This window comes from Pleurodeles waltl, chromosome 2_1 (assembly GCF_031143425.1).
Source record: "Pleurodeles waltl isolate 20211129_DDA chromosome 2_1, aPleWal1.hap1.20221129, whole genome shotgun sequence".
NCBI lineage: Eukaryota > Metazoa > Chordata > Amphibia > Caudata > Salamandridae > Pleurodeles > Pleurodeles waltl.
This window is the reverse complement of record NC_090438.1, coordinates 540,054,034-540,070,819: the sequence shown is the minus strand read 5'-3', so window position 1 is coordinate 540,070,819 and position 16,786 is coordinate 540,054,034.

Genomic DNA, 16,786 nt, shown 5'->3' with positions numbered 1-16,786 from the left:
GTAATGGGGTGGAGACATGTTCTCCTACTACTGTAAGGATAGCTCCACCTGGAATTGGTAAATCCGATCTATGAGGACATTTCTGGCTCAGGTAGGTGGAAATCTCTGGCTTCACAAATCTTCACATGTTGGCATCTTTATACGAACAAGGCCCCTAGTTTACACACCTAATCAATCTCCTCAAGCCTCAGAATTGTATCACAGTCCGCAACTGTTCCCTTGATTTTAGAGGCTTTAAATGATAGCATAGTGGCACTACTGCGCAACTATGGAGAATATACTTCATTGCCATTATCCGATAGGGATACATATAGGGCCACTTTTATTATGTAGTGGTAGAGGATGAAATAAAGCAGCTGGGATGACTGATTCATACAGCGAAAAAAAAACAAATCATGGGGTATTATTCATCATAGTTTTTGGCAATTTTACTTTGCTATTTTGTTACACATCTATTAAAAATGGACTAAAACTTTATGCAAAATATAAAGGTTTCTTACGAAAGAAAATAATAATACACCTTCACCAATTGCACATCTTACTCACCAACAATAACGATTTTGTGTGACATTGAAGCACAGGAACACTATTTAATTAACATTGGCTCATCTGAATGAAACAGTTTGAGTAGAATATGCAATGTTGAACTTGGCAGAAACCAAGCCTACATGTGTATAATTCAAAAACATTGTGTCCATTATATTATGCGTGCCCCAGTTATATTTTATAACTGGTCTTCCTGTTTTATGTGCACAATAAGAACATTTAACAGCACTTCTTTCCTTTAAAAGACAGCTTTGCTGAATAGTATTAAAACAAGGGACTCACGGCGGGGCATTTGAAGATTGAAAACTCGTTTCGGATGTTTCTGTTCTAGCAGTGTCACCTTCAAATAATTACTAATTTAACAACAATGTCTGTGGTTTATCATGGATTTGCACAATTAATTATGCAAACTATTTTCAAGACAAGGAAGCAATAATCCTTCCCACGCTGAATTACATTGAAATATGCAATGTATTCATGCTGCAGACAAAAAGTATCACCCAGTTCATGAATTGGATACACTAGTTTTGACATTTCACTTTTGCAGCTGCATTTTAATACTAAAATACAGTAAACAAGTGAAACATGACCATTTAACCTACACTGCACTACTTGTGGTGCCTTTATTTTGTACTTTTTCTTCCATTTGAGCTAATAACCCACTTTTTAATTTAAATCTGCAACTTATGCAGGAAAGCGTGAAATATGTGGCAAGTGTAGTAAATCTATAACTATACATAAAAATGTAAAATCACCTTTTTTTCCCATGCCCTAGAGCAAATTGTGCTAGAAATTGATACTGAAATGATTCTCCTGAGGGCACAGAAATAACAGAGGAAAGAAAGAAAAAACAGGAAAGAAAGAAGAAAATAACGAAATAGAAGCATGAAACCTAAGATATGCAGGCAAGAAAGTACAGTCATATGGTAGTCCACTTGTGAGTAGTACTATTTAAGGGACAGACAGTCAGTGAGATGGTGGGTCAGCCGGCATTGGACTCTTTGATTGGGCCCACCGGTGTCTGGGTGGCTTGAGGGTCGTGGGGACTGGAAGGGCGTTGTAACAGTGGGCAGTCTTTCAAAGAATGCTCAAGGCAGGGCTCGATCTCTTTGATTCCGCCCTCCTTGCGGTACCCCCTACAGACCTTGTGATACATACAGCACCTCACTTCAGAAGCCGCTGCTCAGAGTGGTCTACACTTGTCCCCCACCCACCCATTCTTTGTTTGCTAGGATGTTCATTGTTGGTATTATGTGTAATTTTGTATTCTTGTAGGTAATAGGTTGTAACTGTGCTTTCTACCTTTTGTCTTATTGGGGGCGGGTGAATTCATACTTGTTGTGTACACTTCTGGTCACCTTGGCATCTCACAAGAAATAAGGCACACAGAATAACATGTGGACCTCAAAGGGGGTGGGCATTAACAGCATTTAAAAAACCTGTCTTGTTACTGCTGGTTGGGTCAGTCCTTATGCACCCTTTACTGACCTTTCCTTTCCTGGTGGTAGTCCTAGTTATTGATGACCCTGATATCTCACCATCAAGTGACAGATAAACGCAGTGGCCTCCTCCTGCTTCCACATCCTTTGCATGCTGCAGAAGATTTTCAGATGAACATTAACCCAGGCCCTCATTGCCAGCAGACTGGACTACGGAAACACCCTACACGCCGGACTCCCCTCCCAGCTCCTCTACTGCCTCCAAACCATCCAGAATACAACAGTGAGGCTCATCCTGGATTCGCCCAGGTGGACCAGCATCACCCCACACCGCAAACGTCTCTACTGGCTGCCCGTACAGAAGAGGTGCAAATTCAAGATTCCCACCCTCGCTTAAAGCCCTCCACAACTTCTGACCCATCTTATCAACCACAGAATCATCTTCCACCGGCCCACCACAGAACTCCACTCAACCTACCCCGCACTAGTCCCGCATGTACGCTGCAGCTGCTGTGGTGGTTTCTCCTTCTCCTACCTTGACGCCAAGATCTGAAATGACCTCCCCCTTTACCTGTGTAATGCGCATACTCTTCTTGACTTCAGGAGGAAGCTCAAGACATGGTTCTCCCATGAGAGGCCACCAGTTCACAGCGAAAATCCCTTAGTGCCTCTATACCACCCCAGAGTGGTAAGCCATTCTTTACAAACATCGAATGATTGATTGATGGCCCTTGGGGAGGTGGAGGATATGGTCTGTGCCAGGAACCAAGTTATCTCTCTAGCAGCTGCTGAGGGTACCTCAGGTGGGTTGCTCTTGGGGGATGTGCCTGAAGTGGTGCCACAGTTGGGCTCAGAAGGGTAAGTAGTGCAGGGGGGGCTTTTGGGGTGTCATACCATGAGTACACAAAAATGTTTTGATGCACAGAAAAGGATTGGGTTTTGGGCAACTTTATGTTTAGTGGATTATGCATTTAGGGAAAGAAGTATGTACAATTTTTGTAAACACGTGCCTCTTTGTGAAAAAATTTAAGATTTATGTTTGTAATCGTGGGCAAGAGGAAGGACGTGCCCCCTGCTTCTGTTGAAAACTTTATCTTACACGGACAATCTCAGGCCTAGAAGTCCAGCTGCTAGTGTTGGGGCAACTGTAGGAAAGTACCATCTTGCCTAGCATGTTACCCCCATATTTCACTGTATATATGTTGTTTTAGTCTATGTGTCACTGGGACCCTGACAGGCAGGGCCCCAGTGCTCATAAGTATGTGCCCTGTATGTGTTCCCTGTGTGATGACTAACTGTCTCACTGAGGCTCTGCTAACCAGAACCTCAGTGGTTATGCTCTCTCTGCTTTCCAAATTTGTCACTAAAAGGCTAGTGACTAAATTTACCAATTCACATTGGCATACTGGTACACCCATATAATTCCCTAGTATATGGTACTGAGGTACCCAGGGTATTGGGGTTCCAGGAGATCCCTATGGGCTGCAGCATTTCTTTTGCCACCAATAGGGAGCTCTGACAATTCTTACACAGGCCTGCCAGTGCAGCCTGAGTGAAATAACGTCCACATTATTTCACAGCCATTTACCACTGCACTTAAGTAACTTATAAGTCACCTATATGTCTAACCTTCACCTGGTGAAGGTTGGGTGAAAAGTTACTTAGTGTGTGGGCACCCTAGCACTAGCCAAGGTGCCCCCACATCGTTCAGGGCAAATTCCCCAGACTTTGTGAGTGCAGGGACACCATTACACGTGTGCACTGTACATGGGTCACTACCTATGTACAGCGTCACAATGGTAACTCCGAACATGGCCATGTAACATGTCTAAGATCATGGAATTGTCTCCCCAATGCCATTGTGGCAATGGGGAGACAATTCCATGATTCCCCGGGTCTCTAGCACAGAACCCGGGTACTGCCAAACTGCCTTTCAGGGGTGTCCACTGCAGCTGCTGCTGCTGCTGCCAACCCCTCAGACAGGTTTCTGCCCTCCTGGGGTCCAGGCAGCCCTGGCCCAGGAAGGCAGAACAAAGGACTTCCTCTGAGAGAGGGTGTAACACCCTCTCCCTTTGGAAATAGGTGTGAAGGCTGGGGAGAAGAGCCTCCCCCAGCCTCTGGAAATGCTTTGATGGGCACAGATGGTGCCCATCTCTGCATAAGCCAGTCTACACCGGTTCAGGGATCCCCCAGCCCTGCTCTGGTGCAAAACTGGACTAAGGAAAGGGGAGTGACCACTCCCCTGACCTGCACCTCCCAGGGGGTGCCATCTTGGAAACAGAGGTGTTTGTGGCACACTGGACTGCTCTGAGTGGCCAGTGCCAGAAGATGACGTCAGAGGCTCCTTCTGATAGGCTCTTACCTCTCTTGGTAGCCAATCCTCCTTCCTAGGTAGCCAAACCTCCTTTTCTGGCTTTTTAGGGTCTCTGCTTTGGGGATCTCACCAGATAACGAATGCAGGAGCTCACCAGAGTTCCTCTGCATCTCCCTCTTCACCTTCTGCCAAAGGATCGACCGCTGACTGCTCTGGAATGGAACACAGGACTCCTGTATATCTTTTCACCCCTGCTTCTTCTGCCCAGAGTTCAGACAAAGATCAGGACCTTCAAGGCCAAAGCCATCCTAATGGCTTTGAATTGGGCCAGGAGAGTGTGGCACCCAGAACACCTAGGTATGAGCACCTGCCTTCCGATTAGGCTACCACTTCAGAAGGATCTCCTGTCTCAGCAGCAGGACAGGTCCTTTTACTTGAACTTGCGCAATCTACACCTCCATGTGTGGACACTGAGCAGCGGCATGTAAGTGAGTTTTATCTGCTACCCTAAGTGGTTGATGTGATCCTCATCCCTAATAAGCCTTCCACAAAGTCCATTTAAGCCCGGCACTGGAACAAAGTTGTTGGCTGGTGTGAGGTTTGCAAGAGAGAACCTTTACAGGCCAAACTGTTGGATGTTCTGATCATTTTGTTGTGTGCTCTGCAAAGCCTTATTGTGGGCACTATTAAAAGTTATTTGTTGGCCCTTTATATGTTTGCCGGAACAACCATAGCTTTTAAATTAATTTATAGTGATGCAGTGTATTAAACGTTTGACACATGTTCCCTTCCCCTGCCCACCAAATACTTTGTGATGCCATAGTAAGACCTTAACTGTGTGTCCTTTCAGCTGATGCATAGCTGCTTGTTGTATCTTTTGACTCTAAAGACGGTCTTCCTCACTGAAATCACTTCTGTTCATTGCGTAAATGAACTTGAGGTGCTGAGGCTTTCCAGCTAAACTAATGCTAAGGACTCAAGCTACCTTCTTGCCTAAAGTTGTGACTGTCCCAGGATATTCAGTTGAATAACCTAGCACCATTTGACCCCCACCTCAGCCCTTGAAATAAGAAGAGAGGCTTCATCAGCTGAACACTAAAAGGGCTTTAAGCTTTTACATTAATCGTACCAAGGACCATCACGTGGATAACCAGCTTTTTGTTGGTTATCTGGGGTTAAGAGAATGAATGCGGTGCTGAAGAGGATCCTTTCAAGGTAGATGGTCCTCTGCATTAAGATCTTCAATTCACTGACCAAGAAGCAGCTATCGATGTCGTTGAAGCCCTACTTAGATTTTCTTCCACATTCAGTCTTTCTAGCCTTTGCATATATAATGTAAACAAATACATTTTTTTACATTTTTAGAGTGTGTGTGGAGTATAATAAATGGGGACCATTTTTATTTAGTGCAATAAATGGCAAATGTGTGGCTTGTTCTAAAAATGCAGAGATGATGAGAGATGTAGATATTGTGAAGGAATAAAATAACTCCTAAGGATACATAGACCATATTGAGAATTGCTTGTCTTCACATGTCAATCACCCCAGCTGTTATTTCACATTGAAGAACATAGGGACTCATTTATCTGCCCCTACCAACCAGCTGCATCAGCAATCTCACCCCACTGTGGTTATGGTAGGGATTTCCAGTATCTCCAACAACCCCAACCTGTTAAGCAATCACCCTAACCTGTTTGTGGCTGAGGTCGGGATAACCACAGGAGAGGGCAACAGGGACAGTGTGCACCCTCGTCTTCTGCACCCTCATCTGCTGCACACCCGAAGTCTCTTTAGTGTACCGTTGATGTTGCACAATCACCTTGTTGGATGCGGGCTGCAATATTTTCGGTCAATGTGGCAGGCAATAACTTTGGAGCCATCGGTCCTACAAATTGTTCAGCAGGGATACTTCTTACCATTCCTCAACACGCCAGCACACATTCCACCATTCTCAGACTGGCTGATGGAGGACTATTTGTCTGTCTTAAAGGAGGAAGTGCAGACTCTTTTAACCATAGGAGCAATAGAGAGAATAGTTGTGTCTGAAGTTAGTTGTGGCTGTTATCCCCACTACCTCCTGGTGCCAAAATAAGATGAAGGACTGTCCAGTTTTAGACTTTTGACAGATCAATGCCTTTGTACGAATAGAAAAGTTCAAAATTCTTACTTGGCTCAGGTTCTGTTTAGGCTTGACCCTGGAGTTTAGATGGTAGTGCTGGACCCACAGGACACTTATTTCAACATCCCTGTGCTGCAGGACCACAGGCATTACCTGCGGTTGATGGTAGGCCATGAGCATTTTCACTTACTGGTGTACCCTTTTGACCACAAGCATTTTCAGTTAGCTGTGCTCCCTGTGCTCTTGGCCTTTGCCCGCTCTTCGTAGCTGTTCATGAAGTCGATGGAGGTGGTTGCAGCACATCTTTGAAAGTCAGGGGTCACAGCCTTCCCATACCTTGATGTCAGGCTATTGAAGCCTCCCACCCCCAAGGCAGTCCTCACTCACTTCCAAACTACGGCAAATCTCTTAACATCAGTGGATTTCACTATCAACATGCCAAAATCAGACTTGACTCCTTCACAGTTGCTCCCTTTCATCTGAGGCATTCAACACAGTGCAGTTTCAAGCCTTTATCCCAGAAAAGAGAGTCCAGGACATTCAGGCTATAGTCCTGATATTTTAATGTCTTTCCTGGATCTCAGTGATTATGACGTTGAGGCTGCTGGGATTAATGGCATCCTACATCCTGCTCGTGAGGGCATATGCAGGCTGTGGGTGATTTCTCCAATCAAGTCCAGATTTCTGAGGAGACTACAAAAGATCTCTTGTGGTGGCTGCTGGACCACGATTGGGTAAGCTACAGGCCCCCTTCTACCTACCCCACCCAGAGTAGACAGTGGTGACTGATGCCTCACTCCTGGGCTAGGGTGGCCATCTGGAAGAGGAGGAGATCAGAAGCCTGAGGCCTTCAGAGGAGGTTTGCCTCCACATCAATATCTGGAGCTCAGAGGCACCCACTTGATGTTAAAATTGTTTCCTTCCTTCAAGGGGAACCTGCTTCAGGTGCTCACGGACTATACCACCTCCTTAAGTACTGTAACAAGCAGGTTGCAGTGGGGTCATGGACGCTCTGCCAAGACATAACTGGAACAATAGGAAATTTTCCTGCTGGGGTGCTACCAGGTGGGATCCCTCACCATCAAGGTGGACAAACTTAGCTGTTGACACCTTGCAGATCACCAAAGAGGTTACAACCAGGACTCTTTTGCACATGGGGAGAATCTTGGTTCGATCTTTTTATTAATGCTGAAAGTGTGCAATATCAGCACTTTTGTATGTTGGAGTTTCCAATGCATCTTTGGCTTAAAGCCTCGTTTCACATAGAGTAGAACTGTGGACTTCTGTACGACATTCCGCCGATAACTCTTCTGCCCTGAGTCCTAAAGAAGTTCTGGACTGACCATGCCCAAGTCATCCTAATGGATCCGGATTGGGCACAGATGAGATGGTATCCGAAACTCCTGGGCACAGGCATATGTCCTCCGATCATGCTGCTTCTTCAGGTGGATCTCCAGTTGTAGCAGCACTTCATGGTCCTGCATCTAAATCTTGCCCACACTCACCTCAGTGCATGGAGAATGAGCTGCTGCTGTTGAGCACTTCTAACCTACCTTCTGAAGTTTTTGATATCATCTTGGCAGTCAGGCATCCCTCAACCAAGTCTGTATACACCTGCCCCTACAAGTTGGTGTGCTACCAAGCATATTGACCCACCTTATGGTAAACTGTGGAAAGTGTTGTTATTTGTGTGGTCCCTCAGCCAACAAGGACTTGCAATGTGCACTGTTAAAGAGTATCCGTCAGCTGTTTTGGCCGTTTAACGGTTGCAAGGCCAGCCATCTCAATTACACGTAAGAATGCTTCTTCTTAAGGGTTTACAGGATATCAACGGTGTCATTTGAGCTGTCATCAGTGAGGTCATATCATAGAACATATCATGAGTTATGTCATATGGGAGGTCAGAAGCAGTGCATGGAGGGGTTTGCAAGTTATAGATAGCTCCGCTAATGATAATTAGTTAATTTTCGTGTTTTTTTAGTTCAAAACTTTAATGTTGTCACTGACAAATTCACTTAACTATCATATAACTTTAACCTTTTTCCTAAGGTTTTTAAAAAAAATGCAAACAGGTCTTTTTAAAACACACCTAATTATAACATTACTTTAACCTTTGTTTTTTTTCAGTGAATGTAAGTTTTTTTTTTTTAACATAAAGTAGTATTTAAATATGATACGTAAATCCAACACTATGCCAAAGGTCGTGTGCGGCAGGGGGTGGCCAGGTCCTGCAGTGAACCCCTCACATGCTGCCAACCCAAAGGCTGTGAGCAGTGGAGGGGTTGGCCACAGGGCCTAACCTGTGGTCAGGCCCTGTGGCCAACCCCAACAAAGACAGCTGACCCCACACTGCACAGGGCCTTCGGTCATGAATCATGGGGGTTGGCCACAGACCTGGGCTGTGGCCTGGCCTTGAGGTCAACCCAACTCTGCACACAGTCTTTGGTCCTGTGCAGTGAGAGGTTGGCCACAAGGTTGGGCCTGTTGTTAGGCCACCCAAAGGCAAACACCCTCACACTGCAGATGCCCTTTGGTCGTGCATGGCAGGGTGTTGGCCACAAAGGCCTGGCCCTGGGGACCACATTCTCAAGGACCTTTTTTAAAGGGTAGGAGGGTCATGCGGCTCCCCTCCAAACCTCATTATATCCTCTAGGACCGTACATATAAGTTAAAAGGGGAGGAGGGCTGTGCGGCCCACTTCCTGAGCCTTGCAAGGCCCTAGGGACCCCATTTCCCAGGGCATCTTTTTTTAAATAAAGAGAAGGGGGACTACTTGTCCCCCCCTCCCTGAGCCTTATTAGTCCCTGTGGGCCCCATGCCCAGGGCAATTTCTAAAAATCAAGGGGAGGGGGGCCACGTGCTCCACACCCTGAGCATCTTTAGGCCCTGGGGGACCTCATCTCCCAGGGCCGCACATACATCTAAAAAAGAGGAGAGGCTACATGGCCTACTTCAGTGCAGGGAGGGAAACACATAAAATGTCTACTCCTCAGTGGGCGGGAGCATTTTCAAAATTCCCATCCCCTGGGAGCGGACTTGGTATTTTGTCCCACTTGGTGGGAGTCTCGAAAATGCACCTGACATGCGAGTGCAAACACAGGTTTCCCAACCCCTGCTGCTGCAGTCAGGGAAACAACTATGTCCTGGGTGTGGGATCCTTGGGACATAACATCCAAGCTGGCCCTGGGACATGGGATCTGAGGGGCCAGTAATGTCTGAGGGAGGTGGCCGTGTGGTTATGAGTTTTGGGGGTGTGCTCCCCAGGGCTCCTTTGTACCCATATAATTTAATTTCAGCCCTATGTGTGCTCCCCCGGGCCTCTGGAGGATTGGGGAGGTGGGGCTGCATGGCGTCCCTTCCATATAAACAGATTTCAGCCCTGGGGGTGGGCTCCCTGATACATCTGGTGGCTTCTCTTCATTAATACAGCCCCAGGGGTGGGCTCCCTGTGGCTTATATTTATTGGATGCTTCTCAGCCACCATTTTATTTCAATCTTGCAAGAGTCTTGCAGGATTATTTTTGGTCCCAGGAGGGTTCCTTTGGTTCACCCTCCATGGGGCCTAAAAGATCAGGGTACCCGTACCCTGCCTCCTTATACTATTGTTTTTAATTTCAGGACTGGGTACTAAGTCCCCGAGTCCTGTAATGGCTGCCAGCAAAAATTTTCTCATGTTGCTTGCGGCCAATCAGAGTGCTCGCTCCTGCAGGAGTCTGACTCCAAAGGTAGTGAAATGGCCCAAGGGAGAAAATGCTCTCTAGGCCAACCAGAATGCTCTATTTTTATATTGCTGCTCCTGCAAGAGTCTCTCGAGACTCTCACGGACCCAACCGTCCAGATATACAATTATTTTTCAACCTTAGTTTCTCAAAAACTACTGAACGGATGTATATCAAATCACAATAACCACAATTTCTGGACCAAGACCAAGATTCCTGCCAAATTTGGTGTAATTCAATTCAGCATTTTTTGCTGTAGCCTGTCTTTGGAAAATGTAAAGGGATTTTGTATTTTGCGACTGCCCCCTTTCTTTCACAGGCCCCACTTGACGAATCACCCCAAAACGTTCCAGAAAGGAGCTGCAGTGGATAAACTTTTTTTGTAATTCTATTCAGCCGTTCTGGCTGTAGCTGTGTCTAATTCTTCCTGTAGAAAAATGAATGGCAAAAGTGAATTTTAGTACACCCTTTTTCTTATCGCCCTCTTGATGGATCACCCAAAAACGTTCCAGGAAAGAGTTTAGCAACATACAGAGGTGTAAATATATGTATTTAATAGAAGCTCTGAGGTTACAGCAAGTATGTAAAGGCCAATCTAGTTTGGCTTGCTGATTTTAATCCAAGACGAATATATAGTTATCTATCTATGTTAGTACAAGCATAAAGACAGATTTGGAGATTTGGAGAATAATTAGAGCTCCCATGAATTACTGCTACCCTGGTGTGGCCTACTTGATGTAATTACCTTCTCTTGTGAGCTCTTCACCTCAGAATGAGACCTTACATGTGGACTCAGTATTTGTTGCACTGAGCACTGCGTGTTTTATATTTTTTCCAGTTTTTTTTCTGTCGAAATCTGTCAAGTCAAAATTGAGGCATATGGTAATAGATGCACAATTCAGAATTGTATTGGTACACAAACTTCCTTTTGTGCTCCGATGGAAAAACACAACTTGAAATCAGGGCCTAAATTAAGGCTGTACGGTTATAGAAGGCAGGGAGTGGCTAAAGTAACACAGGTTTAGCTATTCCTAGTTTGTTATTGTTGGCCCTCTAGTGCTGTAGGTTTCAGGTATATTGTACTTTATTTTAGTTGTATTTTTGTAATGCTAAATAGTCCTTACGAGTATCTGCAGTTTATTTTCAGATGAGAAACTATTCTTTGGGAGCGCTACAGACAGAGCTTAAAGTGAGCTGGTGGTTTTCGGGGCTCAGCACCAGCACTTAATTGTCAACAGTGACATTTATGACAACTGCCATATAGTGGCGCTGTTTGTGTAATTTAGATATAAGCAGAACAGCATTTGTTTATTACTCATTATACATTGTGGGATCTGAATTGTCACACTTGTACCAGTGCGATGGTTAATAGTTGGGTAGGTTCTGTCTTTGGCAACACTGGCAGTGGCAATGGTTGATGAAAGCTGTGGTAGCCTCCTGCCGAGGGACCTGACACTTATTATTTTACAAATTAAGCACTGGTTATTGCTGGAGTGTGTTTCTCATGTGACCCATAAAGGTTGTTTGTGTATTGTGCATAATGACAGAGTGGCACACCTATCATGTCTTGTCACTGCTCTTTTGCATACCTATGAAGTGAAAAGGAGTCAGTGATAGGTAGCGCTTGACTGTTCTAATATATTGGATTGTTAAAAGTGTGTGAGGTCATAGTGTGCTATGCTTGGAGTGTATTGGTATCATATGAGGGGTACTCTCCTTCAGAGGTGTAGTCCCAGAGATCCAAGCAGTTAAAAGGCCCAGATATTCACCCAGTCACTCCCAAAACACCTTCCATGAAAGAAAAATGCCACATGCACTTCACAATGCAATACAGCCTACAACACCCACAGCGCATCTTGCTAAAGGCAACGATTGCCTAGAGTAAGAACAGCGGATGGATATGGAGAGATATGCTATTAATTGAATCCAGCACTTTTTCATTCAAGAGTCTGTTAAAATAGTGTGGTATATTATAAATGGTTTTCAAGAGACTAGAAAATGGATAAAACAAGTTTTTACCATCTACATTATAAGGTCATACACTTTTATTTTACTTTTTTATTGTAATAAAGAACCCTGCTAGTATTTTCCGTGCTGTAGCAGTGTTTTGGGTCTCACAAGTATTAAGAAAGCGCTATATATACATTATGTTAGAAATGGGGTCTTTGGTTGGCAGTCACGTTACCCCCTGTCCAAGCAAGGACCCTCACTCTAGTCAGAGTAAGTCAGACACAATCCAAATTATCCTGTGCCCACCCTCTGGTAGCTTGGCACTGAGCAGTCAGGCTTAACGTAGAAGGCAATGTGTAAAGTATTTGTGCAATAAATCATGCAATAACACAGTAGAGCACCACAAAAATACACCACACAGTGTTTAGAAAAATATATAATATGTATCTGATGAGATGCAGATCAAAACGATTAAAATGCAAAAAGTATATGTTGAAAATATCACTGTAAAAATGATATAAAGTGTCTTTAGTCTCTTAAAAGCAATACATGTTTTTTGCAAGCACAAAGTACCTGGTTTGCGTTCAAAATCTCCGCAAAGAACCTCAGAGGAGGAGATGCGTGGAAAACAGGGAAGTCGATTTCTCGGGCCGCACATGGCAATGCGTCGTTTAATTTTCATGCAGGGAAGGCTTTGCGTTGATTTCCGGCACTCAGTCTTGGATCCTCTTCGGGTTGCGGGGGACGATGTGTTGAATTCCGGCACTGACAGGACGAAGTCACAGGGGCTGCGTCGATCCGGTGGGCGATGCGTGGAAATTTCTACTGCACGGCAGGTGCTGCGTCGATTCCTCTCTGGAAGTCGGGCTGTGTCATTCCGGGCTCGGCTGTGTGTTGATCCAGTGGGCCGTGCGTCGAATTTCCGGTCGCTACGCTGGCGCTGCATCGATCTTCTCGTTGCAAAGTCAGGCTGCGTCGTTCCTGTTCAGCTTGTTTTCACTGCGGCGCAAGCTGTGCATCATCTCTGGCAAACTGTGCATCGACTTTCGCCGCCCAAGGAGTTCTTCTTGCAGGAATGAAGTCTTTTTGGTCCCGAGTCTTCAGGGAACAGGAGGCAAGCTCTATCCGAGCCTTTGGCGAGCACTTCTCAGCACAGCCAGAGAGCAGCAAAGCAGCAGGGCAACAGCAAGGCAGTATTCCTACACAGAAAGCAGTCAGGTGAGTCCTTTGGGCAGCCAGGCAGTTCTTCTTGGCAGGTTGCAGATTCTGGTTCAGGTTCTCTTCTCCAGCAAGTGTCTAAGTTGGTCAGGGTAGAGGCCTTGTTTGAATATCCAAATGTGCCTTTGAAGTGAGGAAGGCTTCAAAGAGTGGCTTAGAAGTGCACAAGGTCCCCTTTCAATTCCAACCTGTCTTCCAGGGTCCCAGTCGGGGTGTGGCAGTCCTTTCTGTGAGGGCAGGCCACTATCCTTTCAAATGTAAGTGTCAGGCCCTCCACCCTCCCAGCCCAGGAAGACCCATTCAATATGCAGCTGTATGCAAGTGTGACTGAGCATCCTGTGTTTGGGGTTGTCTGAGTGAATGCACAAGGGAGCCGTCAACTAAACCTAGCCAGACGTGGATTAGAAGGCACAGAACGATTTAAGTGTAGAGAAAAGCTCACTTTCTAAAAATAGCATTTCTAAAATAGCAATATAAAATCCAACTTCAACATTAAGCAGGATTTTGTATCACCATTCTGGCCATACTAAACATGACCTGCCTACTCCTTTCAGATCAGGATCTACTCCTCAAACAGTATATGAGGGTAGCCCTAATGCTATCCTATGAAAGGAACAGGCCTCACAGCAGTGTAAAACGAATTTAGGAGTTTTACACTACTAGGACCTATAGAACACACATGTTCATGTCCTGCCTTTTACCTACATAGCACCATGCCCTATGGGCAACTTAGGGCCTACCTTAGGGGTGACTTATATGTAGAAAAAAAGGAAGTTTGTGGTTTGGCGAGTACTTTTAAATGCCAAACCGGAGTGGCAGTGAAACTGCACACACAGGCACTGCAGAGGCAGGCATGAGACATGGTTAGGGGGCTACTTATGTGGGTGGCACAACTAGTAGCATCTAATTTACAGGCCCTGGGCACATGTAGTGCACTTGACTAGGGACTTACAAGTAAATTAAATAAGCCAATCGGATATTAGCCAATGTCACCATGTTTTAAGGAGAGAGCATATGAACTTTAGCACTGATTAGCAGTGGTAAAGTGCACAGAGTCCTAAAGCCAGCAAAAATGAGGTCAGAAAAAGAGAAGGAGGAAGGCAAAATGTTTGGTGGTGACCCTGCAAAAAGGCCATTTCCAACACATTATAACTGTCTTGTTCAATTACTTTCTAGAGGAAACTTTCATTATATCTCCTTTGTGGTAGTTAAGTGTGAAAAGGTACCACTGCAGTATATTTGTCAGTCGGGGAAAGATAGGCTAATGGAGTCATTCATGCCTGGTTATCTGGGCTAAACAGAGAACAGGACTGCTGGGGGCATACGAAGGTATTAAAAAATAAAGTCTCCTCTACTTCAAAGGGCTTTGGAAGACTTGTGAAGTACTATAGTTAATAGCCTATCGCTCACATCAGCTAGAAGAATCCTGTGTGCCATAGAAGCTGCAACTGCCCAGGATACAGTGTACAACATTGTTGGTTTGGTGGGGGAAATGGAACTTAAGGCCTTTTACCCCAGTGGGTGATGCATGCCTAATTCTTGGGGAGGTCAGATCTGAGTCTACTAGATATTGGTGTAACAAGTCAGATACACAGTTATTCAGAATATGCTCTCTCAGAATAAGATTATACAGGCTTTCATAGTCAGAAACTTTACTGCCATGTAACCACGCCTCCAAGGCCTTCACTGAACAGTCAACAAAGTCTATCCAGTCTTGTGAGGACTCTTTTCTGGTGTCTCTGAACTTAATCCTGTATTGTTCAGTGGTTAAGCCAAATCCATCCAAGAGTGCATCCTTCAAAACTGCAAAATTGTTAGCATCACTTTCTCTAACAGTAAGGAGCCTATCCCTACCCTTTCCATTGAAAGATAGCCACAATATAGCAGCCCACTGCCTTTTAGGGACCCCCTGTACCGTACAGGCCCTCTCAAGTGCAGCAAACCACTTGTTGATGTCATCCCCCTCCTTATAAGGGGGAACTATCTTGTGCAGATTCCTGGAATCATGCTCTTTAACAGGATTACTATCAGGAATACTGCTGCTGCCACCATGGGGTCCAAACCCCAATCTCTGTCTCTCCTTCTCCAGGTCTAAGGATTACCTGTCTAGAGCCATCTGTTGCTGTTTAAGCTTCAGTCTGGTCTCTTCCACTCTCAACTTTTTGAGTTCCCTTTCTAACATGTTGTCTTCAGGGTGGGTGGGTTGGGAATGCTTGGACACTGAGGACAAATTGGAAACAACAGAGGGAGATCTGTCCCTAACAGCTTGGACTCTAACAACCTGGCCTCCAGGAATAAAAACATCCCTACTATGATGGGAGCTCCTATTACTACCAGCATTGCTATGTGGTCTGCTGAGGGGCAGATTTGGAATAGAACCCTCCCCACCTCCCTCAAGGGGTTCCCCTGAGTCAGAATGGGAGCTATCTATTAACTTCTCATTTGAAGTGCCTGCTAGCATGTTATACAGAAACTCTCTTGTAGGGTTCTTTCCTATCACTAAACCTCTATCTAAGCAGAGACTCCTTAGGCTCTTGAAATTTAAATTGTCATAGGTAGTATTGACCATTTTAAGAGCAGACTCTACAGCAGACATGATAAAAGAAGGATTAGAGACAGTGAGAAGAAAGAAAACGTTTCAGAACTTTTTAAAGAACAGAAAAAAAACGTTTTCAAACTTTTAGAAACTTTTTAGAAGTTTTGGAGTACTTTTCAGCACTTAGTAGAAAGTGTAAGAGGAGAAAAGCAAAACTTTTTGGTTAAGCGTACATACACTGAACTTGTTTTGTATATTATTCTCTTATGAAAAGTACACAATGACAAAGTGGTAAGTAGTTACAAGTACTTATCCCACCGCTGCACAACCAATGTAGGAGGCTGGCCTGGCTTGTAGTGGGTACCAGAGGTACTTACACCTTGTGCCAGGTCCATTTATCCCTTATTAGTGTAGCAGAGGTGTTTCTAGCAGCTTAGGCTGATAGAAGGTAGCTATGGCAAAGCAGCTTAGGCTGAACTAGAAGACATGTAAAGCTCCTACTATACCACTGGTGTCATATGCACAATATCATAAGAAAACACAATACACAGATATACTAAAAATAAAGGTACTTTATGTTTATGGCAATGTGCCAAAAGTATCTAAGTGAGTACCCTCAGTATGAGGATGAGAAATATACACAAGATATATGTACACAAACCAAAATTATGCAGATAATAGCAAAAGGAAGTAATGCAAGCAATGTAAAGTTACAGTAGATTGCAATAGGAGCACATAGGTATAGGGGCAACACAAACCATACACTCCAAAAGTGGAATGCGAACCACGAATGGACCCCAAACCTATGTGAGCTTGTAGAGGGTCACTGGGACAGTAAGAAAACAGTGAGGGTTAGAAAACTAGCCCACCCCAAGACCCTGAAAGGTAGGTGTAAAGTGCACCTACTACCCCCAGAGAGCACAGAAGTCGTGATAGGGGGATTCT